The 26,452-nt window shown below is 38.0% G+C and overlaps 1 protein-coding gene across 34 annotated transcripts in view; it reads left to right on the top strand.

The window, feature by feature from the left end:
* ANK2 (ankyrin 2) overlaps nt 1–26,452 on the top strand; it is a 684,658-nt gene that overhangs the window by 107,025 nt on the left and 551,181 nt on the right. For 22 of the 34 annotated variants that reach the window (XM_043870816.1, XM_043870789.1, XM_043870815.1 and 19 more), the window contains exon 1: nt 5,703–5,862. The exons of 4 other annotated variants lie outside the window; for them this stretch is intronic. The gene's annotated coding sequence lies outside the window, so the exon portion shown is untranslated. Of the gene's footprint in view, nt 1–5,700; nt 5,863–26,452 lie in introns of those variants that run through there. 8 more of the 34 variants (XM_043870799.1, XM_043870790.1, XM_043870794.1 and 5 more) reach the window with 3 other exon arrangements.

The following is a 26,452-nucleotide window of genomic DNA, read 5'->3' as shown; positions in this document are numbered from 1 at the left end:
AGTGAAGAAGAACTAAAGAGACTCTTGATGAATGTGAAGGAGGAGAGTGAAAAAGTTGGGTTAAAACTCAGCCTTCAGAAAACAAAGATCATGGCATCCGGTCCCATCACTTCATGGCAAATAGATGGGAAACAGTGGCAGACTTTATTTTTTGGGCTTCAAAATCACTGCAGATGGTGACTGCAGCCATGAAATTAAAAGACACTTACTCCTTGGAAGAAAAGTTATGACCATCCTAGACATTAAAAAGCAGGGACATTACTTTGTGAACAAAGGTCCATCTAGTCAAGGCTATGGTTTTCCCAGTAGTCATGCATGGATGTGACAGTTGGACTATAAAGAAAGCTGAGCGCCGAAGAATTGATGCTTTTGAACTGTGGTGTTGGAGAAGACTCTTGAGAGTCCCTTGGGCTGCAAGGAGATCCAACCAGTCCATCCTAAAGGAGATCTGTCCTGGATGTTCATTGGAAGGACTGATGCTGAGGCTGAAACTCTAATATTTTGGTCACCTGATGCAAAGAGCTGACTCATTGGAGAAGACCCTGATGCTGGGAAAGATTGAAGGCAGGAGGAGAAGGGGACGACAGAGGATGAGATGATTGGATGGCATCACTGACTCAATGGGCATGAATTTGAGTAAATTCCGGGAGTTGGTGATGGACAGGGAGGCCTGGTGTGCTGAAGTCCATGGGGTCACAAAGAGTAGGACACGACTGAGCAACTGAACTGAATTGAACTGAACTGATATACTTATTCAAGAAATTGGGTCAATTTTCTGGTAGAATGCACCTTCTGGTAAAATTCCACCCTCTGTACTTAAATGATTGTTTCCTTCTGGTTTTATTTCACTTTTCATTAACTCTCCATTGTATTTTCCATAAACTGAAAATTGTGATCTCAAGTTATGACTAAAGTCAGGTAAAACATTCTTGTCAGGAATACTTCATGAGTGATGCTGTGAATATCGTATTATTTTAGGAGTTGCATAGTGCCCAGTTGTTTTTCTTTTTTTGTTGTTGTTTTTCTTTTTATAATGCTAAGCTCCTTCCCTGGATTGATGGTTAATGTCAAAGTTGCCACATCAGTCCGTTGTAAAGTTACCGTTGTTTCCCTTGAGGCGAGTAAATATTCTATGTGTTGATCACTTGGCAGAAGATTAGTATCCAGTCCCTTGTCAACCTCATACTCTATGCTTTTAGCATCCATTGCTGATTCTTGCCGGAACCACATTTTCCATTACAAGTTGCAAAATGATGACTTTCCCAATTCTGTCAGTCATTTTGCATTCATTAATTGGAATTCTTCTGTCAAAAAGAGCTTTCCCTTGTCAACTGGAGCTAATTGTTACTCTGAAATACAGTTCCACATGGAAAAGAAAGAATTAATACTTAAATTGCTCTCTTTACAAAGTGTTTTACAATTAAACTTATTTTTAATTAAAGGATAACTGCTTTACAATATTGTGTTGGTTTCTGCCAAACATCAACATGAATCAGCCATAGGTGTACATATGTCCCCTCCTTCTTGAACCTCTCTCCCATGTCCCTCCCCATCCCACCCCTCTTTACCAATTTTTGAGTAAGGAATTAGTAGTCAGTGTGTTAATTTTGTTCCTGTGTTGAATGTCTTTAGGATTTTTACATATTCAAGTACATCAATCAACTATAGTATTCTTTATGATGCTGTGATTGTGCTTTGGTTAATGCACATTAACCAAAGAAGGCTCTACCAATATACTTGGTCTCACGTGTTCTTAGAATGTCATGCTGACACTTGTCCATCACTTCTGCTCAACACTCTGTTGAAACATGAGTGTTCACTGAAATTCAATTACATTGAAGCCACTGCATTGAAAAGAGGTTGTGAAAAGACACCACAGAAATATAGAGTTAACTAATTGTTCTAATTGTTCCATTCCTTAGGTGTTCACTTCCAGGCAACAGAGATGTGAGGGAACAAGCTCTCAGGAGTGTCAGCCTCCAGCTTTTGAGATGCTCAGTCGATACTGACAGAGTAGACATTAGCTGACCCCGCATTCAGTCTTGCCCAGAGTGAAGATTTGAGCAAAGAATAAATGTTTTAAGTCAAGTTTGGTGTGGCTCTTACATGGCCACAGTAATTAGGACAGATGTTTTAATGAAGTTGGTCTTTGGGAGTCTCCCCGAATTGATTCCTGTGTCCTTTGACACAGTGCCAGTGCTCTTCAATAATACTTTCCCTGTTTTCTGGCATAAGAGAATGTCCTAAATTTACCTTGTACATTCTCTGTCTCAGATCTGAAATCAGCCTCTGCTCCTAAAACCCTCTAAAAACTTTTTACTGGGTAATAGTATTTAGGTTTCAAAATCATGGCATTAGGAATGCTTTTCATGAAACAAGTTGTAATAAAAGAATTACAAACTTGATGACAATAAAACATTTCAGCATATTTCCCAAAAGCAGAGTTGAAAGACAAACTATGAAGCTTAGCAGAATGGACAAGAATACTAAAATTCCAATAAAAATAAAAATAACATGAATAAGCAATTCTCAAGAGATGCTGATGAGCAATAAATCATGTTTAACTTTCTAATAATAAGAGAGAACATATACAATTATTTTCCTTTATCAATTCAGTAGATTTTCTTTGAAAGAAATAAGCTTCAATGTTGATAAAAATGCACTAAAACTATAATCTTGTACATATTGGTGGAAATGTCACTTGATTTTTGGCTTTCTGCTAAGTAACTGGGCAATATGAAATAAGTTGCAGTATTAAAAATGCAACCACTTGTATTAGCTAGGATAGAGCCTCAGATGCTGTGACAAAGAGGTGCCAAATAAAGGGTCTTAAAAAAAATTAGTTTTTCTCCCATGTAATAGTCCATAGTACATGGATTGGGTTGGAAGAAAAGCTCTGCTTTCTCTGATCATTTGGGGGCCCTGTTTCCTTCCCTTCTCTTGCTCTGCCATTTCCAAAGTGTTAAAGCTGTGTGGTTGATGCTAGGTCACAGGTAAGTCTGTGTTTCAGTTCGTATGAAGGGAAAAGAAAGAAGTCTAGAATAAGCTGTTTTCTTTTAACAGGAGATGTAGAGTTCTGCTTACGAGGCCACATCTAGCAAGAGGGGTTGGGAGCTGTAGTCTGCTCAGTTAACTGTGTATCTAGCTTAAACATTATTACTTTGGAAGAAGGCCATATCCTTCAATTCAATAATTCCACTTTCTGATAGTCTATCCTAGTGAAATAAATCAGTTACAGAAAATGTGTTAATTACTTAAAGAATAATAATTCAGCCAATGAGAGGAATATTCAGTATGTTACTTACTAGAGAAGAAAGGCTCTTGAGAAACATCTATGCACTATTATTGAAGGGTTTTAGAGGCCATGGTAAGGAATTAAATGAGATGGGAAATTGCTAGAAAGTTTTAAGTAGCAGAATGATTCAATTTGATTAAGAAGAACATTCTGCTTCCTGTCTGGAGGACATAGGAGGCAGCTGCCATAGTCTAGGAGACAAATGGTGATGTAGTTTCGACTAGGGTTTTAGCAGTGGCAGTGTTAGTCTTTTAAATATTAAATTTTTATTAACTGTATAGATTTGGAAGGACTATTTTGTCTGTGAGGCCAGATTCCCTACTTTACTCAGACCATATAGTAAGGGACAATGGCACAATATCACTAGGTGAGTTATTGGTAGAGACACTTACCTGGAAAGTGTTATTTTAAAATATTCAGGCTAATTATGTTTATAAAGTTAAAGGTGAGTAAAATGCCAAGAAACTAAAGGATACTTCTCAAGTAGAATAATACCTCAATTTAATTTTCTTGCATCTTAATTAATATGCTCTTTCCTACAGAATAATCAAAAGCATTTTAGCTTTGTTCTTTACATTTAAAGTGGATTGTGGGGTGGGATGTTTCAAAAGAACAGCATGTATACTATCTATGGTGAAACAGATCACCAGCCCAGGTGGGATGCATGAGACAAGTGCTCCGGCCTGGTGCACTGGGAAGACCCAGAGGAATCGGGTGGAGAGGGAGATGGGAGGGGGGATCGGGATGGGGAATAAGTGTAAATCTATGGCTGATTCATATCAATGTATGACAAAACCCACTGAAATGTTGTGAAGTAATTAGCCTCCAACTAATAAAAAAATTTAAAAAAAAAATAAAAAAAAAATAAAATAAAGTGGATTGTGTTGTTTTTCTTGTGCATTTATTAAAGCTATAATATCAGTGTTTAGATAATATTTACATATCCTCTTTGTTATGGAAATAGTCTAGTCTAATAATCTATTAATCTACATAATTATTCATCTAATAATTTATCTGTCATATATATGTAATATTTAAGCCATCTGTTGTTTTGCATCAAGCTTGTGATATTTTTTCCTGAGATTACCAGGTTGTTTGTATGGAATTCAATATGAGATTCCGTGGGGCAGCTAACGTCCATTTGATCTCTATTGGGAATAAGCCACATAAAGAATAAAACTGTTTTGAGCCAATTCATTCTCACTACTTATTGAACAACTATTACGTTTAAGTTACAGTAAGTAATACCGAGTTGCATGACATACAGTGGGTTAATAAGCTGGTTAGGGAGATCCAGTATCCACATAAATATCTGAAGTGAAGTTGATTAACCAAACTCATGGAAGTAATACAGTTAAAGCAGACAGAGTGAATCCTCCTCTTGATTAGGGAAGAATGTATTTTCTGGTCATTGCTGCCTAGCTTGGCTATTATTTTGCTTCATAAAAGTGTAATAATTTTGGTTATTCTTAAAGGTTATATTTTTTACCATTTATCATAATGAAATCAGGGTAAAACATGGTTTTGTTATCAGCATTCAGATTTAGTGCAGAACATATCATAAGGAGCCTTGATAAAGCTATTACCTCCATAATTATTACAGAAATAGAATTAGAAGCCCTGTGCCAAATTAAATAAAATACTGAAACTATGCATATTGTTCAAATATTCACCTCCTCCTTGCAATTTAATATTTCACCTTTGTTGCTGGGTGCCTGGTAGGTGGTCAGTAAATGGTCACTGAATGAACAGAAGCATTAATGACTTTCTACCTACTTACTTATCTGTCTCTCTAGGTCTACAAATCGATTTCTGTTGGACTGTATTATGAATTCCCTCACAGTGGAATTGTTGTAACTGGCCCTGAGTCCAGTGGTTATCTCCCTGAGATGATCTTCTGTGAACTAAAATCAGTGGTGACTAGCTTATAAAATCTACACAGAACCCACCAATATTTTGTGATACATATGTGTGTCTGTGTGTGTATATAACATGCATGATAATCCACAGGAAGGTTGGGGAGGTGGTGGTGATTTGCAGATGAAATAACTCCCTTGGTATTGGCATCGTGACAGGGGCTCATTTCTCACCTTTTCAGAACCAGGCATGGAAGTCCAGTTACTTCCCAGATAGCTGATAAGTTCTGGCTGCAAACAAACCCAAGTGCTTTTCTTATTTTTCCTTCTGTTAGAAACAGAAGAAATCAGGCCAAAAAAATATTTTGTGAGAAAACAACAGTTCCTTATTCTGTACCACCTGCTTAAAGGCAAGCTCAAGGCACCCAAATGATGCAACCCACGAGTGTGGAAGAGGCTGGCGGATGGGCTGTCATGTCTGGCTGATCTGATGTCACAGCAGATCATGTGGTGCTCTGTGGGCAGCTGGGACTGGCCCGCCGAAAGCACATGGATTACAGTCTGAGGCTGTGATGGGAAAGTCGGCTCCTGGGCTACTGTCTCCCAGACATCAGCCTGCGGGGAAGCTGGGGGCTCTCCGATTTGCTCTGCTCCGGGCCCCTCCTGCTGCATGACTCACGGGCACATTGCTGAGAGAAGCTGCTGCTCCCAGTAAGTGCTTAAAGAGGGGCTTTATTCAGAGCATTTTGGAAGCGGAAAGGAAGCGATGGTGTTGATGGGGGTGCCTGGAAGTCCTTTGTAAAACACTCTCCCGGAATCTGGGCTGGGCAGCATTGCTTTCTATGCCATCCCGGAGTTCACAGGCAGCGCCCATGTGCAAATGTCCCCCAGCCCTGATTTCGGTTTGTTTTCCACGTGATGTGTTTTTCTGAATTTCATTTTCTATTTTTGTGATTGTAGTGGAGATATGCTGGATGTGGTTAAAGCGAACTGATTTCAGATTCGCAGACCCCTGGGTGGACTTGGTGTGGTCTCTGTGTGGTAAGCGAGCGGGGAGAGAGGGTGGTGGCTCTCTCGGTCAGAATCACTGCTTCTTATGTTAAGATATTGACTGTGTCTGTGCTGGAGAAATATTTAGCAGTTGCTGCTGCTTTTCTGCTTTGGATGAGTGTTGAGAGAGAAAGCAGGATGAACCAGCAGTGAGGAGCATGTAGATTTAGAGTTACTGGTGTTGATAAATTGCCTTTTTTTTAATGGTCAAATTATGTTAGGTGGTGTCAGCTGGCGGAACAGGTGCCGGCGGTGAGAAAATGATGGAGTTCTCACTCCCTTTTCAGATTGTCTCGTCTGGTTCAAAAGCCCAATTAAAGAGTGATGAGAACTGCGAGAGTGCAGATTCCTAAGCCCAGCTTTTGGGGGCTATTTTTTTTTTTTTTTTGCTGGTAATATGTATCACATTGCCACACTTAGGCATCAGAAGAGATTCTCACCTTGGCAATGTTTAGGTGTGGCCTTTTTGGAGAACAGGGGAATAAATTCAGCAACATCTTACTGTTCTTTCTGGGCATATGACACTAAATGTTTCAGAGACTGAAAATAAATGTGTATGGTTGTAAGGGATTTTCAAGGGAAATTTAGAACAAATTGTTTGTCTTAGCATTTTTTTTTATGAAGACTTGACAGAGTTTTAGGTCAAAGTATATAGGATGTCCACTTGAAAGACAATAGCACATAAATAGACTATGTCTTTAAGCATTGAAAAATATTTATTCTTTTCTTTATTTTGAGGGATAACATTAGTCTTTTCTGTGAGTCTCTGCATAAACTGTAGACTTTGGGGCCAAAGACCAATTCCAGAAACATTTAAGCATTGAGGAAACTTTTGGGTGGGAAAGATGGTGAGGTGGGAGCAAAGTAAGCGGATATGAGGTCTGTTCTTTTATTGTAGCCTTTTACAAGAGATGATTTAAGTCACAGAACATCACACAACAGACAAGAGCTTGCCCCACCCATGGTGCTATGAACACGGATTATTCACTTGCCATTTTATTCCACTAAATTGTGTGAGCACTCAGTGCAGAGAGGCTTCCAATTCATCCTTTGAGCTCTGTGGAATAGAGTGCAAGCCAAATAAAATGAAGCACAGAAAAATGAAGCTTCCCCCTGTTCTGCCCCACCCCACCTTGTCTGCCTTCCATATTGTTGAGTGAAGCCAGATTTATGCCGGAAAGGGTGCTATCACTGCTTGTAATTTTGTTAGTGATTTCAGAGACGCTGACAAAGGCAGAGGCAATGCTGCTGGTACTCTGCCGGTGAAGTAGGTGAGCGCTGTGTGAGGCGGGTCTTCAGAGGTGTTTTCACCCACACCGTCCCCCCTCCCTGAGACCACACCCCCTTTTTTGGCCATGTGCCAAATTCCGTCTCTCCGAAGGGAGGCCTGATGAAGTGCTGTCCCTGCTTGAGCGTGTTGATTCCCTGGACATAAACTCGAGGAGCCCTCCTCTCTTTGTAAGAGAACACTGCCCACTTCTCAGGATAAAGATGCCCCTTTCTGGGAGTTTTAGAATTTCTTTTCTGCAAAAGTTGATACACTGCTATGAAAAGAAATGGAAGGAAATTACCCATTTCTCCATCTTACACAAGCTCCGTTTACTGTCTTAGCGTTCCCTTGTCTTAATGTCATCTCTTTTGGCAGGCTATGATTAATGCAGAGAGGCCATCTACACCCCACATTGCTACTTTTCAGGGAAAGCACGTGCAGGGAGGGACTTAGAGTTGGACAGACCTTATCCCCTTACTTTAAGAGGGGAAGACTGGCCAGAGTTATACATGTGACGAGTGATAGAATTAGGACCAGCACCCAGATCTCAGTCTGCCTTCTGCAATCACGTATCACAAGGAAAGAGTATTTTCCTATGTACTGAGGTTCCTCCCCTCCCAACCCCCACAATTTTAGGTTCTTTTAATTTAGGCATGGTATTACTGGAGTCCTAAAACCACTGCAATTTCACTTTCCTTAGAATATCTTGGAATAGATTGGAAAGTCCTTAAAGAGAAAATTTTCTTTTCCTTCCTTAGGGGTGTAGCATGTATATTGTCTTTACAGGTCATGTGGTGAGATCTCAAACACCTGATCATCAGTTTTCCAGTCTTGCCTTACTGGGAATGGGGACTACTTTAACTAATAAAAGGATTCTTGTTCAGTTTTGGCAAATCAAATATGCCAAGAACATTTAGAAACTTCTTCCCATTTGGGTAATTTTCTGAGTCATATTAATGTTCTTTCTTTATACAGGCCCTATTTACGGTAACATATTTAAAACTATTTATAAGAGATGCTTAATTTAAAATAAAACTTCAGCTTGACTTACTCTCCTGAGATTACTGCTAGACCCAAAAGAATTTTTGAAACATACTTATTGATTTAATGATAGGATATACAGAACACAATGCCTCTTATGAGTATAAAAGATAATGTAGTGTTACACTGTTCCTTTATGGTATTAGAATGTCCATCTGTTAATTATTCAATCTAATTTCAGTCAGGGTGTGATTAACATAGTAGTTTGAAATCTTTTTTTTAAATAAATATGAATAAATGTCACATTTATCTATGTTAATTTTATTTGTAAAAGCAATAAACATGTAGTTAGACTGGGTACAGTTTAATTACATTTTTTTGAATCCTTGACTACAATCTAGACGCCCTCTGATTATATCCTTAATGTGCAATAATCCGTTTCTACTGGTCCAGTGAGGGCATCTTTTCATTCTAGACATTAAACTATAGTGATATATTGGGAGAAATTAGTTCTGGTAGCTTTGGGTGGTTTCAACAAGAATAATTGGAACACTGTTCTAAGAGCGTGCACTCTCTAGCTCAGAAACAAATGGCTGCACGTGTGACATTTCTAAATGGTGACATAGTCGAGGAACCCTCTGATTTTTTAGTTTAGGCTTCAGGTTATGGAGAGGGGAAAAAAACAGAAAAGGGAAATTAGGCATTAATGTTTTTAATAAGGGAGAAACTCCAAATAAAGGTACCACAAGATGTAATAACTAAGAGGAAATTAAAAAAAAAAAAATGTTCAATGGGGCCTCAGCACAGTGAGTAGCTGCTGTCACGGCTGTACATTTCACTCTTAGGTCTTGGGTGCCTTTCGCTGGTTCCATTGAGGCCAAAAGCACAAGCAAATACCTCTTGTTGTAAACAAAGCAACAGATTTAAGTTAAGGCTAATGTGTTCACAGCCAGAGCCAAAAGCTTTTCAGGGTTACTATAACACACTGGGCTCTTAGCCCATCTATCTAAACATCTAAAGTAGACTAAAGTTATGGATCAGTCCATCGTATACACCATCCCACATCAGAGCCAGATGCTACTGTTTACTGTGCTAGTAACTCAGCCAGCTTCAATGTGAAATCTGAGATTGCAGTTTGGGGTCAATGGAAGTTATAGATTGATTTTTCCAATCATGAATTCAAGCTCCTATGCTCCAGTCTGTTTTGATTAATGTTTCTTTTTAGAGCAGTCTCTTAAACCTAATATACACCCAACTGTCTAAACTGTTTAGATGGAGAACTTCCTTGTGAAAACTGTTTATTGTCTTTTCGGCTTTGGGTTTGGTATAGGTCTTCAGCATATTTTTGTCCTCTGTCTTGAGCACAGAAAGGAAGGCGTGAAGATCTTTGCACAATGCTACACTTGAAAATACCACTGCAACACAGCCCTTGAGAAGGCTGCATAGAAAAATAGTTCTGTGTATACCGATTTAGAAAAAGACTACCTACTCTTCTCAGTTTCAGAGAAAATTCTGTCATTCAAGACCCAGTACTGCATTTTGTTGACTCGGGTATATGCCTTATTTTAATCTTTCTTCATTTTATTTGTGCCTTTTTAGCAAATTTTCAGGTATCAATAAGTAATAATGATAATAATGATAATAGCAATTGCCACTTGCTGAGAACTTCCCATATGCTATACCCTGTACCAACATTTCATTTATTGTGGACATTTCACAGATAGTAAGGTAAACTTGCATCAAAGCACATGACATCAGCCAAGATTCCAACCAGGTCTTTCTAAGTGTAAAGTGCTTTATTTTATTGTTGTTGTTTATGCTTATTGTTTCACCTATGGATTTCTATCGAGTTGTGCACACAAAACTAAAAGGTTATGACAGATCCCTTTTTATCTATATACAACACAGATTTAGTGATGGGGGGGATGTTAATTTACGGATAAGGGACTGCCTTTATTTTAGGTAAGATTTCACTGTGTTAATGAATTGTGGTATGGTATGCTTAAAAGGTATGGGGAAGGCTTAGAAGTAATACTAACTTGCTTATTAGTTTTACTCTAAGTATAGTATCTAGAAGACAGTCCCCATAGCAAGTTACTAACAAAAATATAATTTAACAAAACTTTGAATGACAGGATCTTATTTTTAAAAAAGTAGTTCTTTCAACTTTATCCAAAACATGGTAGACTTTACTATAAAGTCCTGCGATGATTAAGGACTTCCTAAATTAAAAGACGCTTACTCCTTGGAGGGAAAGTTATGACCAACCTAGACAGCATATTAAAAAGCATAGACATTACTTTGCCAACAAAGGTCCATCTGGTCATGGCTATGGTTTTTCCAGTGGTCATGTATGGATGTGAGAGTTGGACTGTGAAGAAAGCTGAGCGCCAAAAAATTGATGCTGTGGTGTTGGAGAAGACTCTTGAGAGTCCCTTGGACCGCAAGGAGATCCAACCAGTCCATCCTAAAGGAGATCAGTCCTGGGTGTTCATTGGAAGGACTGATGCCGAAGCTGAAACTCCAATACTTTGGCCACCTCATGTGAAGAGTTGACTCATTGGAAAAGACCCTGATTCTGGGAGGGATTGGGGGCAGGAGGAGAAGGGGACGACAGAGGATGAGATGGTTGGATGGCATCACTGACTCGATGGACATGAGTTTGAGTGAACTCCTGGAGTTGGTGATAGACAGAGAGGCCTGGCATGCTGCGATTCATGGGGACACGACTGAGCGACTGAACTGAACTGAACTGAAAGTAATCAATGAAATTTAATGCACTAATATCCAGAAAAAACCATAATTCAAAAAGATACATGCGCCCCAATGTGAAGTAAGTCAGGAAGAGAAAAACAAATATCATATATTAACATATATATATATATATATGAAATCTAGAAAAATTTACTGATAAACCTATTTACGGTGCAGATGTGGAGAATGGACTTGTGGACACAGCGGAGGAAGGAGAGAAGAGACGAACTAACATATATACACTTCCATGTGTAAAACAGATGCTAGCCAGTAGCAGCTGAATAGCACAGGGAACTCAGCTTGGTACTCTGTGATGGCCTAGATGGGTGGGATGGGGAGGGGAGGTGGGGTGGGAGGGAGGATTTAGAGGGAGGGGATATATGTATACTTATAGCTAATCATGTTGTATAGCAGAAACCAATACAACATTGTAAAGCAATTATCCTCCAAATAAAAATAAATTTTAAAAAAGAAAATAAAAGTAATTTAATGCACTGATACTCCAAGAAAACTATAATTCAAAAGACCCATGCACCCCAGTGTTCACTGCAGCACAATCTACAATAGCCAGGACACGGAAGCAACCTGAATGTCCATCAGCAGAGGAATGGTTACAAAAAATGTGGTACATATATACAAATGGAGTATTATTCAGCCATAAAAGGGATGAAATTGGGTCATTTGTAGAGATGTGGATGGACTAGAGACTGTCATACAGAGTGAGGTAAGTCAGAAAGAGAAAAACTAATGTCATATATGAACACATATATGTGGAATCTAGAAAAATGGTATAGATGATCTTATTTGTAAAGCAGAAGCAGAGACACGGTTGTAGAGAATAAATGTACTGACACCAAGGGGGAAAGACAGGGAGGAACTGGGAGATTGGGATCGACACTTACACACTATTGATACTACATAAAGTAGATACCTAATGAGAACGTATTGTGTAGCACAGGGAACTCTCCTTAATGCACTGTGGGGGCCTGAACGTAAAGGAGGTCCAAAAGGGGGCGCATGTGTGTATATGTGCGGCTCATTCATTTTGCTGTACAATAGAAACTAACAACATTGTAAAGCAGCTATACTGTAATAAAAATTCATTTTAAAAATTAAAAAAATGTTTCACAGAACAATATTATTAAAAATCTGAAAAAGCACATTATCATATTTGTTATGTTTTCCTTCTTTTGTGTATCTTTCGCGTCCCTGAACTTGAGTAATCAGTTGCCCATGTATCTTTGAAATCTAGTTCTTGAAAGAAAGGTCAGGTTTTACCTTTGTCTTCTCAGCTGGGCACAGTGGCTGGTATAAGATGTTGCTTGTTCACAAAATTACCATCCACTCAGAGGCCAGCTCTTTAAAGATGTAAGGTTAATGGTTGGGACTTCAAAGTAGAATTTCTTTGACTTAACAGAAGAGCATCTAAGTAATCCAGACTGAACTGCTTGTGCCTTGGTTTTTAGCAAAGCAATTTGACAAATCCTTTCATGCCAGCCGTTTCGGATACCTACATATTGTTGCTGGTCTTGTGACACAAGTATGCCCTTAAATGTGCTATTCAAGAGCTAATGCAAAATAGGTTCCAGCAGGTTTTACATATTAGATCTTTTCCTCATCTTGGTGTTGGAACATCAACTCTGCCATTCATAACTTTTCCTCATAACTCAATATCATTGGTTTTATAATAAAAAAAGCATTAAACCATCCCCAATGAAGAATGAAGCTGAGTTGCAAAGTAGATTTTGCACTATTTTACACTCACATAATTATTTTGTTTTGCCCAGAAAAGCCTATTGGTTCTCCATGTTATATATTTTATGCTTACTAAAACTGTTGGTATATAGAAAAGCGTATTCCTTCCAGTTGTAAAGTGACTTGTGGAATAATACTGCAGAATATTAAATGCCACATCCTAATATTGTATGGTATTTAATTTAAGAATAAACTAAATCATGTAAGAACATGTGACCCAGATGTTACTAATAAAAATAATTATTACTCTAAAATTTCATACAGGGAATAATAACATTCAGTGATTTTCTATTTGTTATGTACTCTGACTTCATTTTCCATTAGTGATTGAAAAGAAATTTGGAAAAAAAAATATTTAAGAAAGAAGTGTCTTGGTGCTTTATAATCTCCCAATATGCTGCCTCAGTTAAATCTAAATTGTTAAAAAAAAAAAAATCTAAATTGTTGCTGTAAAAAGACAACTATATGTTTGTGTTTAGGTACTAATCTATTTAAATTATTTAAAATTTATTTATTTATTTTTTTTTTAATTTTTTATTAGTTGGAGGCTAATTACTTCACAACATTTCAGTGGGTTTTGTCATACATTGATATGAATCAGCCATAGATTTACACGTATTCCCCATCCCGATTCCCCCTCCCACCTCCCTCTCCACCCGATTCCTCTGGGTCTTCCCAGTGCACCAGGCCCGAGCACTTGTCTCATGCATCCCACCTGGGCTGGTGATCTGTTTCACCATAGATAGTATACATGCTGTTCTTTTGAAATATCCCACCCTCACATTCTCCCACAGAGTTCAATAGTCTGTATTTCTGTGTCTCTTTTTCTGTTTTGCATATAGGGTTATCGTTACCATCTTTCTAAATTCCATATATATGTGTTAGTATGCTGTAATGTTCTTTATCTTTCTGGCTTACTTCACTCTGTATAAGGGGCTCCAGTTTCATCCATCTCATTAGGACTGGTTCAAATGAATTCTTTTTAACTGCTGAGTAATATTCCATGGTGTATATGTACCACAGCTTCCTTATCCATTCGTCTGCTGATGGGCATCTAGGTTGCTTCCATGTCCTGGCTATTATAAACAGTGCTGCGATGAACATTGGGGTGCACGTGTCTCTTTCAGATCTGGTTTCCTCAGTGTGTATGCCCAGAAGTGGGATTGCTGGGTCATATGGCAGTTCTATTTCCAGTTTTTTAAGAAATCTCCACACTGTTTTCCATAGCGGCTGTACTAGTTTGCATTCCCACCAACAGTGTAAGAGGGTTCCCTTTTCTCCCCACCCTCTCCAGCATTTATTGCTTGTAGACTTTTGGATAGCAGCCATCCTGACTGGCGTGTAATGGTACCTCATTGTGGTTTTGATTTGCATGTCTCTAATAATGAGTGATGTTGAGCATCTTTTCATGTGTTTGTTAGCCATCTGTATGTCTTCTTTGGAGAAATGTCTGTTTAGTTCTTTGGCCCATTTTTTGATTGGGTCATTTATTTTTCTGGAATTGAGCTTCAGGAGTTGCTCTACTACAAAGCCACAGTCATCAAGACAGTATGGTACTGGCACAAAGACAGAAACATAGATCAATGGAACAGAATAGAAAGCCCAGAGATAAATCCACGAACCTATGGACACCTTATCTTTGACAAAGGAGGCAAGGATATACAATGGAAAAAAGACAACCTCTTTAACAAGTGGTGCTGGGAAAACTGGTCAACCACTTGTAAAAGAATGAAACTAGAACACTTTCTAACACCATACGCAAAAATAAACTCAAAATGGATTAAAGATCTAAATGTAAGACCAGAAACTATAAAACTCCTAGAGGAGAACATAGGCAAAACACTCTCCGACATAAATCACAGCAAGATCCTCTATGACCCACCTCCCAGAATATTGGAAATAAAAGCAAAACTAAACAAATGGGACCTAATGAAACTTAAAAGCTTTTGCACTACAAAGGAAACTATAAGTAAGGTGAAAAGACAGCCCTCAGATTGGGAGAAAATAATAGCAAATGAAGAAACAGACAAAGGATTAATCTCAAAAATATTTAAAATTTAATTTGGAAAAAAGGCAAATCTTCTCTAATGACTCTTAGCCTGGTGTATGTTAGCTGATCAACAGTTAGCTGGATTGAAAGGGCACAGAATGATCTGTAGCAGCTGGGTTGTATATAGGTCTCATTTGAATGTGGGACAGTTTTTAGTTTTTTATTTGGAGGATAATTCCTTTACAATATTGTGTTAGTTTCTGCTGTACAAAAATATGAATCAGTGTAGTATCCGCATATTCCTTCCCTCTTGAGCCTGCCTCCCCCACCCGTTCCCGTCCGTCTATCAGGGCACTGAGCTGAGCTCCCTGCGTTATGCCGCAGTGTCCTCCTAGCTGTCTGTCTTACACCTGGTAGAATATGCATGTCAGTGTTACCTTCTCAATTCACCCACCCTCTGAATGGTGGTCTTGCTTTCAGCTCAACCACCTGAGAAATAAACAGAAAAGATCTGCTGTACTGAAGAATGGCTGGAACAGAGAAATAAGAAAAGGATTGAACAAGAAGAAGCCAAACATGAGGTAGTAAGTAAGGCAGATGATAGTAAGCTGAAGTGGCATTCTTTTAGACCATAGTAGCTTTAAAACACAATACACAATATTGGATTAAACAGATGGCTGGAGATATCTGATTTTAGAAATATCAGGGCAATTTTCCAACATAATTGGAAGGATCCCAAAGTTAGATTAGTTTAAGCTGTGGCCAATAATCACAGTTAATGATTAGTAGTTTTGAAGATACATGATATACCAGATGTCTATACATTGCTTTTTTTTCCTTTTAGTTTCTGATTTATGTTTTTGAGTATAATATGTTTTGATATTTTTATATATATATAAAATATATATAAATAAAATATATATAAATATAAAATTATGTTTTGATATAATATCCTAAATTTTCCCCTGTGGCTCAGTGGTAAAGAATATACCTGCAATGCAGGTAGCATCAGAAGACATGTGTTCGATCCCTGTGTCAGATCCCCTGAAGAAGGGCATGGCAACCCCTCCAATATTCTTGCCTGGAGAATCCCATGGACAGAAGGGGCCTGGCAGGCTGCAGTCCATGGGGTCGCAAAGAGTCAGACACGGCTGAAGCAACTTGGCACACATCCTAAATTGAACAGATACAAAAGGATAAATGCATCTTCTTTCTTCCATGTGCTGTAGTTGCCCTCTTCAGAGACAACTACTGATTTTAGTTCTATGTGTATTTTCTGATTTATTTCATGATTGTGTGTGTGTGTGTATATATATATAGTATATATTCAATGTATACATATATATTAGCATAGTACATACACTTTTCTATGTTTTTTTCACTTAATATGTCTTGAGTATTGTTCTATATCAGTATACACAAAGTTGCCTTATTCATTAAGCAAATATTTTATCATGAAAAATTTCTAATGTACAGAAATTTGGGATATATAAGGAACTCCAGGTATCTATTATCCAGCTTCAACATACATATTAAGATTTTGACAATTTTTCTATATATGTTAGAAAATATTGAGATAATCATTAACTTTGTTCCAGTGATACTGGCCTAGTTATTAAGTTAAAAAGAAAAATTCCTTATTGAGTAGTGATACATGCTGATGTATTTATAAGTGAGATGATATGTTGTCTGATGTTTGAGGTTTACTTTATTTTTTTTTTTTTTATTATTATTATTTTTTTTCCAGTGGGTTTTGTCATACATTGATATGAATCAGCCATGGATTTACATGTATTCCCAATCCCGATCCCCCCTCCCACCTCCCTCTCCACCCGATTCCTCTGGGTCTTCCCAGTGCACCAGGCCCGAGCACTTGTCTCATGCATCCCACCTGGGCTGGTGATCTGTTTCACCATAGATAGTATACATGCTGTTCTTTTGAAATATCCCACCCTCACATTCTCCCACAAAGTTCAAAAGTCTGTTCTGTATTTCTGTGTCTCTTTTTCTGTTTTGCATATAGGGTTATCGTTATCACCTTTCTAAATTCCATATATATGTGTTAGTATGCTGTAATGTTCTTTATCTTTCTGGCTTACTTCACTCTGTATAAGGGGCTCCAGTTTCATCCATCTCATTAGGACTGGTTCAAATGAATTCTTTTTAATGGCTGAGTAATATTCCATGGTGTATATGTACCACAGCTTCCTTATCCATTCATCTGCTGATGGGCATCTAGGTTGCTTCCATGTCCTGGCTATTATAAACAGTGCTGCGATGAACATTGGGGTGCACGTGTCTCTTTCAGATCTGGTTTCCTCAGTGTGTATGCCCAGAAGTGGGATTGCTGGGTCATATGGCAGTTCTATTTCCAGTTTTTTAAGAAATCTCCACACTGTTTTCCATAGCGGCTGTACTAGTTTGCATTCCCACCAACAGTGTAAGGGTTCCCTTTTCTCCACACCCTCTCCAGCATTTATTGCTTGTGGACTTTTGGATAGCAGCCATCCTGACTGGCGTGTAATGGTACCTCAGTGTGGTTTTGATTTGCATTTCTCTAATAATGAGTGATGTTGAGCATCTTTTCATGTGTTTGTTAGCCATCTGTATGTCTTCTTTGGAGAAATGTCTGTTTAGTTCTTTGGCCCATTTTTTGATTGGGTCATTTATTTTTCTGGAATTGAGCTGCAGGAGTTGCTTGTATATTTTTGAGATTAATCCTTTGTCTGTTTCTTCATTTGCTATTATTTTCTCCCAATCTGAGGGCTGTCTTTTCACCTTACTTATAGTTTCCTTTGTAGTGCAAAAGCTTTTAAGTTTCATTAGGTCCCATTTGTTTAGTTTTGCTTTTATTTCCAATATTCTGGGAGGTGGGTCACAGAGGATCTTGCTGTGATTTATGTCGGAGAGTGTTTTGCCTATGTTCTCCTCTAGGAGTTTTATAGTTTCTGGTCTTACTTTAAAATATACAAGAAAAGGTATGTGTAGGAGGAATAGCTTGAATCAAGATTGACAAAATGTTGAAGTTGGATGAATGCAGATTCATTGTATTACTTCTCTGCTGTTGTGTATGTTGGAAAACTTCCATAACAATACCTTTGCTACTCTGATTTCATCTTTAGCTCTCCTTTTTTCTCTGGAGTGTTTTAAAATAAATAGAAGATATCATGTAATTTCACCTATAAATACTTTAGTGTGTATTCCTAAGGCATACTGAACAGAAACCTACTACAATGCTATTATCACGCCAAGAAAATTGATATCTTTAAATATAATTTATAATAAAATCCAGTCTATTTTTACATTTCCTTGATTTTCTCAAGAATGTCTTTTTAAAGTTGTTTTGTTTAAATTAGGAGCCAAATCAAGTCCACATATGGCATTCATTAAAACTTTTAAACTTTAATAATTCTCTTCCTTAAAAAAGCCATTTATTCATTTAAGAAACTAAGTTATTTATCCTAAGTTATTTTACCCCACCATCTGGATTTGACTGTTCCCTCCAGGTGTTGTTCAACTTGTTCCTCTATCCCCTTGTATTTGGGGCTTGACTGTATTCAGGTTGAATATTTTTGGCACCACTTCCTGGGTGGTGCCTGCCGTGTTCTGCTGTGTTGATACATCACCTTAGGAGGCTCATAGGTCTAACTTTTCACTTTGAGTGATTCAGAAATTGAGCAGAGGATTTGGGTGGTGTCAGTCTGATCTGCCTATTGTAAAGTTTCCCATCAGCATTTTATCTAATGTTTTTGGAAATCTGTGATTATTACTGCCTCAGTCTATTATTCCATTAAAGTGGCAAAATGATTTTCTAGTTCTTCCATTCCTTTTTTGCATTTATTGCCTGGAAGTGTGTACAAAAATATTTCCCATATCAACTTTTTGATTAATCTAAATACAGTTGGCTTATTCTTTTAAAGACCATATGGCATTTTGTTGTTGTTCAGTTGCTAAGTTGTGTCTGACTCTTTGCAACCCCATGGGTTGCAGCATACCAGGCTTCCCTGTCCTTCACTGTCTCCCAGAGTTTGCTCAAACTCATGTCTGTTGAGTTGATGATGTCATCCAGCCATCTCATTCTCTATCACCCACTTCTCCTGCCCTCAAACTTTCCCAGCATCGGCGTCTTTTCTAACTAGTCGGCTCTCTGCATCTTGTGGCCAAAACATTGGAGCTTCAGCTTCAGCTTCAGCATCAGTCCTTCCAATGAATATTCAGGGTTGATTTCCTTTAGGATTGACTGGTTGATCTCCTTGCTGTTCAAGGCATTCTCAAGAGTCTTCTCCAACACCGCAGTTCAAAAGCATCAATTCTTTGATGCTCGGCCTTCTTTATGGTCCAACTCTTATCTCACTAAGACCTCATCTTAGTGAGGTCTTCATCTTAGATTTATTCCTCCACTTACCGCTGTCAAATCATGGCCACTTTTTCCCTCTCACCCCTATGGACTTTGGCTTCTAGCATCTCCTCTCCTTACTTGCTGATCTATCTTTCAATTCTCAGAAGCACCAAATGTTCATGAAGTAAGGAGACATTTTGCAGTACTCCTTTGTCCCTGTTATTGGATAAAACCGGCCTTTCTCAGCATTACCTCATTTCTTTTCTCCCATGTTCCTATATAATAGCTGACAAGCGCTTTTCTCTCACTGGCTCCAGGTTTCTTAGATATACAGTGTACAGGAAGGTTAAGTGATTTGAAATGATATGTCGAAGATAATAACGGAGTCAGCACTGCAGACTGGAAAAAGAACAGTTGGCTCCGTGATGCTTGATCAGGCCGTTTTTAATGAAATCTGCTGAAGGGGCACACTCATATTTTAGTAACAGTCTGGAGAACAAGAGGTACTTTTGGTAATTCTAGTGATACTCGATCTGCTTTGACAGAAACATACCATGAACACGTGCTGAGTCTTTAAAAAGTGGTGAGGGTAAATATTTTCACAAGTTTAAATAACTTTTAAGTATTGAAAAATGATCTTGGTTAAGATGAATGGTGTATTAATGAGATTTGGAGCAATCACAAACTCTCACAGAATCGTTTTGTTATTTAAATGAAAAATAAAATATAAAGCAGAGGAAAAGATCAGGAACATGGAGGCTGCTTATTTTTTCAGTCACTTTACAGTTAATCCATGACAAGTTAGTTGAGATGCCAATGACCAACTTTAAACAATAATGACCCATCTCTGCTCTTTAATCAAAACTTTTATGTGCCCAGGATGAAGGGGTGATATTAACAAATTTATATATAGCAGTTGAAATTTTGTCTTGCACATTCTTAGTACCTGGGACTTCTTCAGAGGAAAGCCTCTAAAAAATGCTTTCATGTTGGGTGTTCAGTTACATGACTAATAATCATTAACAAGTTTAAAAAATGTTAACAAGGAAAAATACTTGTGAACTCTGAGCTTCTGACATCAAGAGTTATTAGATTTGAGTTCTTTTTCAGGAGTTATTTAACGTTCTTTCACATATTGTACCAGCTGTCAGAGACATGGCTTATAAACAGATCTGGAGTTGTCTTAAATCAGAAGGAAATTGATAAATAGAGATGACTCACTCTCTCTCTTTTTTTTCCTGTAGAATGAGGAGCAAGAGGTCTGCCATTTCTTGGAAATTTTGCCCAGTAGCCTGGTAATGTAGACATCTTCCAGGCCATCTTGTAGGAAGAACTATATGCACAAGCCGTTATCCAAAACTGACCAAATCATTCTTAGGCATAGCTTTGCAGCATAAATACTTAACTCCTGCACTCAACAATACCCCTGCCTAACTGGGCCAGCTCTTGTAGCTTTACTGAAAGGCATGGTTATTTCTGTTACTTCTGACTGTGAAAAGATGCATGAATTTCTGATGAACCCCACTGAATATTCAAACCCAAATTATTTTGTTAATTTCAGCTGTTTTCCATTAAAATAATATGTGCTCCTTATTAAAAACATTCCATAGAATACAACTCAGATTTGCCAGCAGCTTTTGTGTGGGAGAAATTCATATTAAATTAGTGCTTCTCCCTCAACTCTTCTGTTTTCATCCAAATACCAGGAGTTCCATTAAGGTCTCCCATTTGATTTATCTGAGAACACCTGACTGTGATGTGAAAAGGGCCCTAGAGCAGCATTTACCAAACTGGAGCTCCCGAGGTCCATGAAATGTTAAAGATGTTCTGTATCAGAGACTGTTCTGAGGGAGTTCCCTAGTGGGCCCGCGCTTGGGACTTGGCGCTTTCACGGTTGTGGCCCCAGCTTCAGTCCCTGGTCGGGGAACTGAGATCCTGCAAGAGGCAGGACGCAGCCAAAAAAAAAAAAAAAGTATTCTGAGTTGAATAAGATTGAAATACATTGTATGCTCCTTCCTCTTTAATATACATTAGCATATTGTCTATGATTGTAAATATATTTGACAATAAATTTTTTCTTCTATTTTCTTAAAAGAATAATTATCAGTAGTCTTCTCGAGGATATCAGTGTATCATGTTCAGTAACTGTTTTTCTTACTGTGGTCTTTGATTCTAAAGCTTAACTATATTGCCCTGAAAAAATAAAATAAAAAGCATATATTAGAGTTGACTCTAAGTATCTCCTAGATGACATATTTCCTATTTAATTCTCTACTTATGTGGAACTTAGTTTATTTCTATTTTAAGGCAACCAACTTTCATAATTTAAATTCAAAAACTGATATTAAGAATAACTTATATCTCTGTTAATAAATATTTAGAATAGTATTACATGCATACAAATGTTATGTGACTGTGACCACACAAACGAAATTGTTTTAAGAAGGGAGATAATGTCTTGATTTTTTTCAAGGTGTGTAGAAAAATTGACCATTTCTGAATCACCAGACTACTTGAATCTGTTAATTTGTTGAAAAATTATATTCATCTTTTTCCTATTTTGAGAAAACAGTTCCTCTAAAGGGGTCCAGAATGCTACTGATAACTTATGTTGATTCACCTGAAAGCTTCCAACAATGGTGTGAAGAGAGCTTTAGCCTCCCCTTCTGGGTTCATGGAAAGATGGTCCTTAGCATAGGTTGGCAGTGCAGTCTTTGTCAGGTAAGACTTTCATTGTACTTTCCTTGTTTCTTTCTTATGACACCAATAACTTTTTAATCATGCATTATTAGTTGTGTGTTATAGTTTATCTGCACCAAGTAAAGTTCCTGAGGGTATATATCCGTCATGTGCCTGTTTCAGTGCTTTTCCCTTAGCATGGACTGGACCAGTGTTTGTCAAATGAAAGACTCAATGAATGAATGAATGCATTAATTTAGAATGGAAATCCTAGCAATATCAGGTGTGTATGTCAATTATCTATCAGTTAATCCATGCATTTGTATCCTTCCCTACTTAAAATTTGAGGACATTCCCAAAGATACATATATAGAGAGATTAAGAAAAAAGCTAAATTAAAATTAGGTAAGATAATTACAGCAAAGAAAAGAGTTGGAAAGTAAAATGAGTAGGACTGAACCTTTTTCTGAAAAATATATACCATAAAATCATATGCATTTGCAAGTGGAGAACATTGATTTGGTGTTAAACTTACTAGAAGCGTATGAAGGAAGCAGTTGATTTTCCATATCTAGAAAATTATGATGCTGGTTGATCACATGAAACAGTTATTGCTGGAACTAAGACCAGAGAGAAATTCTTCTCATGGTATATTGGAAGGAGTTTACTGTATAGTATAAAGAATAATATATTCAGCTTATCTTTAAGCACAGCAAGGCACTTCAAAGAGTATTATATTACCCTTGGTTTATACTGGTAGCATCTCCACCACAAGCAGTGGTTCATGAAATCCTGTGATCAAAACAGAATTGCAAAACATCTGTCAAACATTTTTTGCAAAATCTGTATTTAGCAATTAATGTGGATATAAAGTTTCACTAGCAGGTAAAAGAAAAAAAATGTGGAAGAGTATAAAATGTATTATATAATTATTAGAATAAATTATAAACAATTGTCTGGAGATGGGGCTCAAATATTGATGAGCATCATTTACTGATTTTTTTTTTTTTAACTTTTCTATTTATAACTACAGAATGCAGCAAACAGAACTAGTTGTTAAACAGCAGGGAAAATTGAGTTAAATAGAGAATATACTTCTTCTTTAGGTTGTAATTTAAGCTCCTTTTCAGTAGAAGGAAATGGACTGTAGTGAAAATTCATAGATACCAATTATCCCAGAAAATGATTACTTAAAGAAAGGTGAGAATAGAAACCAATTAAAGAGCATGCACCTGGAGCCCTCTCTTGGGGATGGGAAAGTTGGATAGAAGTGTTGTAACTGCAGGGATGTTATAGCAATAGTATGTCTTTTGGGAAATTAACTGTCAGGTTCTTATGTACTTGTGAGGATTTTATATTGCCATTTTGTGACAGAGGCACCACCAATGTCAGTTTGGAGATATTTGTCCACATGCAAAAATTTACTGAGGCTTCCTAGGTGGCTCATTGGTAAAGAATCTGCCTGCCAAAGTAGGAGCCGTAGGAGATTTGGGTTTGATCCCTGAGTGGGGAAGATCCCCTGGAGGAAGAAATGGCAACCCGCGTCCGTATTCTTGACTGGGGAATCCCATGGACAGAAGAGCCTGGCAGGCTACCGTTCTAGGGGTCACAAAGAGTCAGACACAACTGAGGTGACTGAGCACACACAAAAATGTACTGAAGAGTTTTATAAAATGTGACATCCCCAGAGTTAAATCTTGGGGACTTTTTGGCTTCTTGTCTTAATATTGGAAATTCTGAGGTTGGGATAAAACCTTACTCTGAACTCCATCCTTACTTCTGACTTGTGGTGTTGGTGCTGGCAAGGGTAAGCAGACAGATCTAGGATGGTAAATAAGCATTATTTGGTTTCTAATTTTTTTGAGTCACCATACATTCAGGAGTTTTAAGCTGCTTAAAAAATTATAATCCTGACCCTCAAAATATTTTCTCCGTCTCTCTTTTCTTTACTTTTTGAAACAGTAGTCTTGCCCAACTGTATCTCCTTCTTTCTTATTAACTTCTAATAGGCTAACCCCTACAATTTCACTGACTTTGTGCCGGCAAAAATCCCTAAGTTTATTAGCCTCTTTTAAATCTCCATCTTAGTTTTCCTGTGACCCATTTTATATTCCTAAACCAGTCTTCTTCCCGTCTGGAGCACTCTCCTCTCTCTTGATCTTCTCCTACCCCTGTGGCTATTTCTTTTTGGCCTTGTAAAGTGCCTTTCTTTACTTTTTAGAGATTATGCTTTTGTGTATTTCTCTAGGTTTTCTCTCCTTTTTCTGGTGATCTCATTCATCCTAAGGTTTCCATTATATGCTGAAGACCCCTGCAGTAGTCAGAGTGAGGCTAAGCTGCTGCAACAATGAGGTAGACGGGTGATTCTGCTCCATCTGGTCACCCAGGATCTCAGATTTCTTCTCTCTTGTTCCTTCACCGTCTGCTAATGTGCTGTCTTTTGTACCATCTGCAGTAGCCCAATAGCACCATGTCTGTGTTCTAACACCCAGGAAATGAAGATCAAGAATGGCCTAAGGAAGTGACAGAAAAAAAAAAAAGAACCTATGCAGTGTTTCTGCTGAAATTGCTTTGATGAGGATGTAGTCTGCTGACCCCCTGTAGTATCTAAAGGGGTTGGGAGTGAGCTTAATGACTAGGAGGATGAAGGGGAGAAGGCAAAATTATTGATCCCCACAAAAATACCTTTAGCCCTACTCTCTGATGTTCCACATTCACAGATCTGTCTGCTTTTTGATGTCTTCATTTTAAAAATGTATTTCATTAGTTTTTTTTTAATTTCAACTTTGTTGAAGTGTAATTGACATAAAATGATAAGATATTTAAAGTATATGTTGTGGTGATTTGATTATGTAAACATTGTGAAAGAATCTTCTCATTGAACGTGATGTCTTCCTCTGTGTGTACTGTAGACACCTCAAACTCAACATGTCAAAATGAAACAAATGTGAACTAATTGTTTTCTCCAAGTTTACTACTCCTAGCAAACTTTAGCATTCTTAGTTAGTGGTCATTACTATGTTGCTTGAGCTATAAAAATCTTGTTGTTCAGTCACTAAGTCCTGCCTAACTTTTTGAGACCCCATGAATTGCAGCATGCCAGGCTTCCCTGTGATTCACTATCTCCTGGAGTTTGCTCAAACTCATGTCCATTGAGTTGGTGATGATATCTGACCGTCTCATTCTTTGCCCACCTCTTCTCCTTCTGCCCTCAATCTCTCCCAGTATCAGGGTCTTTTCCAATGAGTTGGCTCTTTTTTTTTTAATTCCCCATGGCAAATTTGTGACCAGGTTCTATATATTTTATTTTGGTCATGCTGCATGTGGGATCCTAGTTCCCTGACCAGTGATAGAACCCTTGCTCCCCTGCAGTGGAAGTGCAGTGTCTTAACCACCAGACTATCAAGGAAATGCCACCAAATTCCATATATTTAAACTATTGAATCCATCCTACTACCACTGTCTATGTCTTTCTAGACCCTAAAAAACTTGATCTTGGGACTCCCCTGATGGTCCAGTGGCTGGGACTCTGCACTCCCAGTGCAGGGAGCCTGGGATTGATCCCTGGTTGGGGAACTAGATCCCACATGCCACAACTAAGACCTCACCCAGCAAAATAAATAAATAAAAATAAATATTAAAAAAGCTTTATCTTATATTATTTCTGAAGCCTTCTGACTGATCTCTAGTCCAAAAGTTGTTTCCTTAAATGTCTGTTCTCTCTACACAGCCACCATATTTACCTTTCTAAAGCACATATGGATGATTAAAAATCTGTAATGGCCCTCCATTTGCTGTGGGTTTTCTTTAAATATGATTTTTAGAAATGGAACCCCTTTTCCTTAAATACTACTCCAAATTCCCCCTATAAAAATATGCAGAATTCTTGAATGGGCATTGTCCTTAGAATGTCATTTGAAAATTACTGGCCTCGGGATTTTAATTCAGATTACTTGCTGATAATTAGAAGTCCCTTACAAGTTCTCACAACCCAGTCCTAGCTGACCTTCTCAAACTTACCTTTAGCCAGTATTTCTATCATCTCTCTTCTCGTCACATGGCATCAATCACTCCTCAACACGAGTCCGGTTCTCCTGGGTCTGCATTTGCTCCTGTTTCTGCAGTCCTGCGTGGCTCCTCCCTGTTCCCTGGCCACACCATTACTCACCTGAGAAAGCGTGAGCTTTGGAGCTAGATAACTTGGATTCAGAGCTCACCTGAGCCTTGATTTCTTCATTGGAAAAATGGATTTAATAAGGGAATCTACACAAAGCACCCAGGCCATAAGAGAACCTCAAAATGTCAGTTTCTTCCCTCCCCTTCTCAAATGTCACTTCTCTATATTTGGGTGTGTGTGATTCCTGCAGGAAGAAGTTGGTTTCCCCAGTCTGTGTTTTTACAGCATTTGATAATGCTTCTGTGGGCTTCCCTGACGGCTCAGTGGTAAAGAATCCATTTGCCAATGCAGGAGAGTCAGGTTTGA

The sequence above is a fragment of the Cervus elaphus genome, chromosome 17 (genome assembly GCF_910594005.1).
Source record: "Cervus elaphus chromosome 17, mCerEla1.1, whole genome shotgun sequence".
Lineage (NCBI taxonomy): Eukaryota > Metazoa > Chordata > Mammalia > Artiodactyla > Cervidae > Cervus > Cervus elaphus.
The sequence above is the reverse complement of the archived record's forward strand: the minus strand, read 5'-3'. Positions and strand labels throughout refer to the sequence as shown.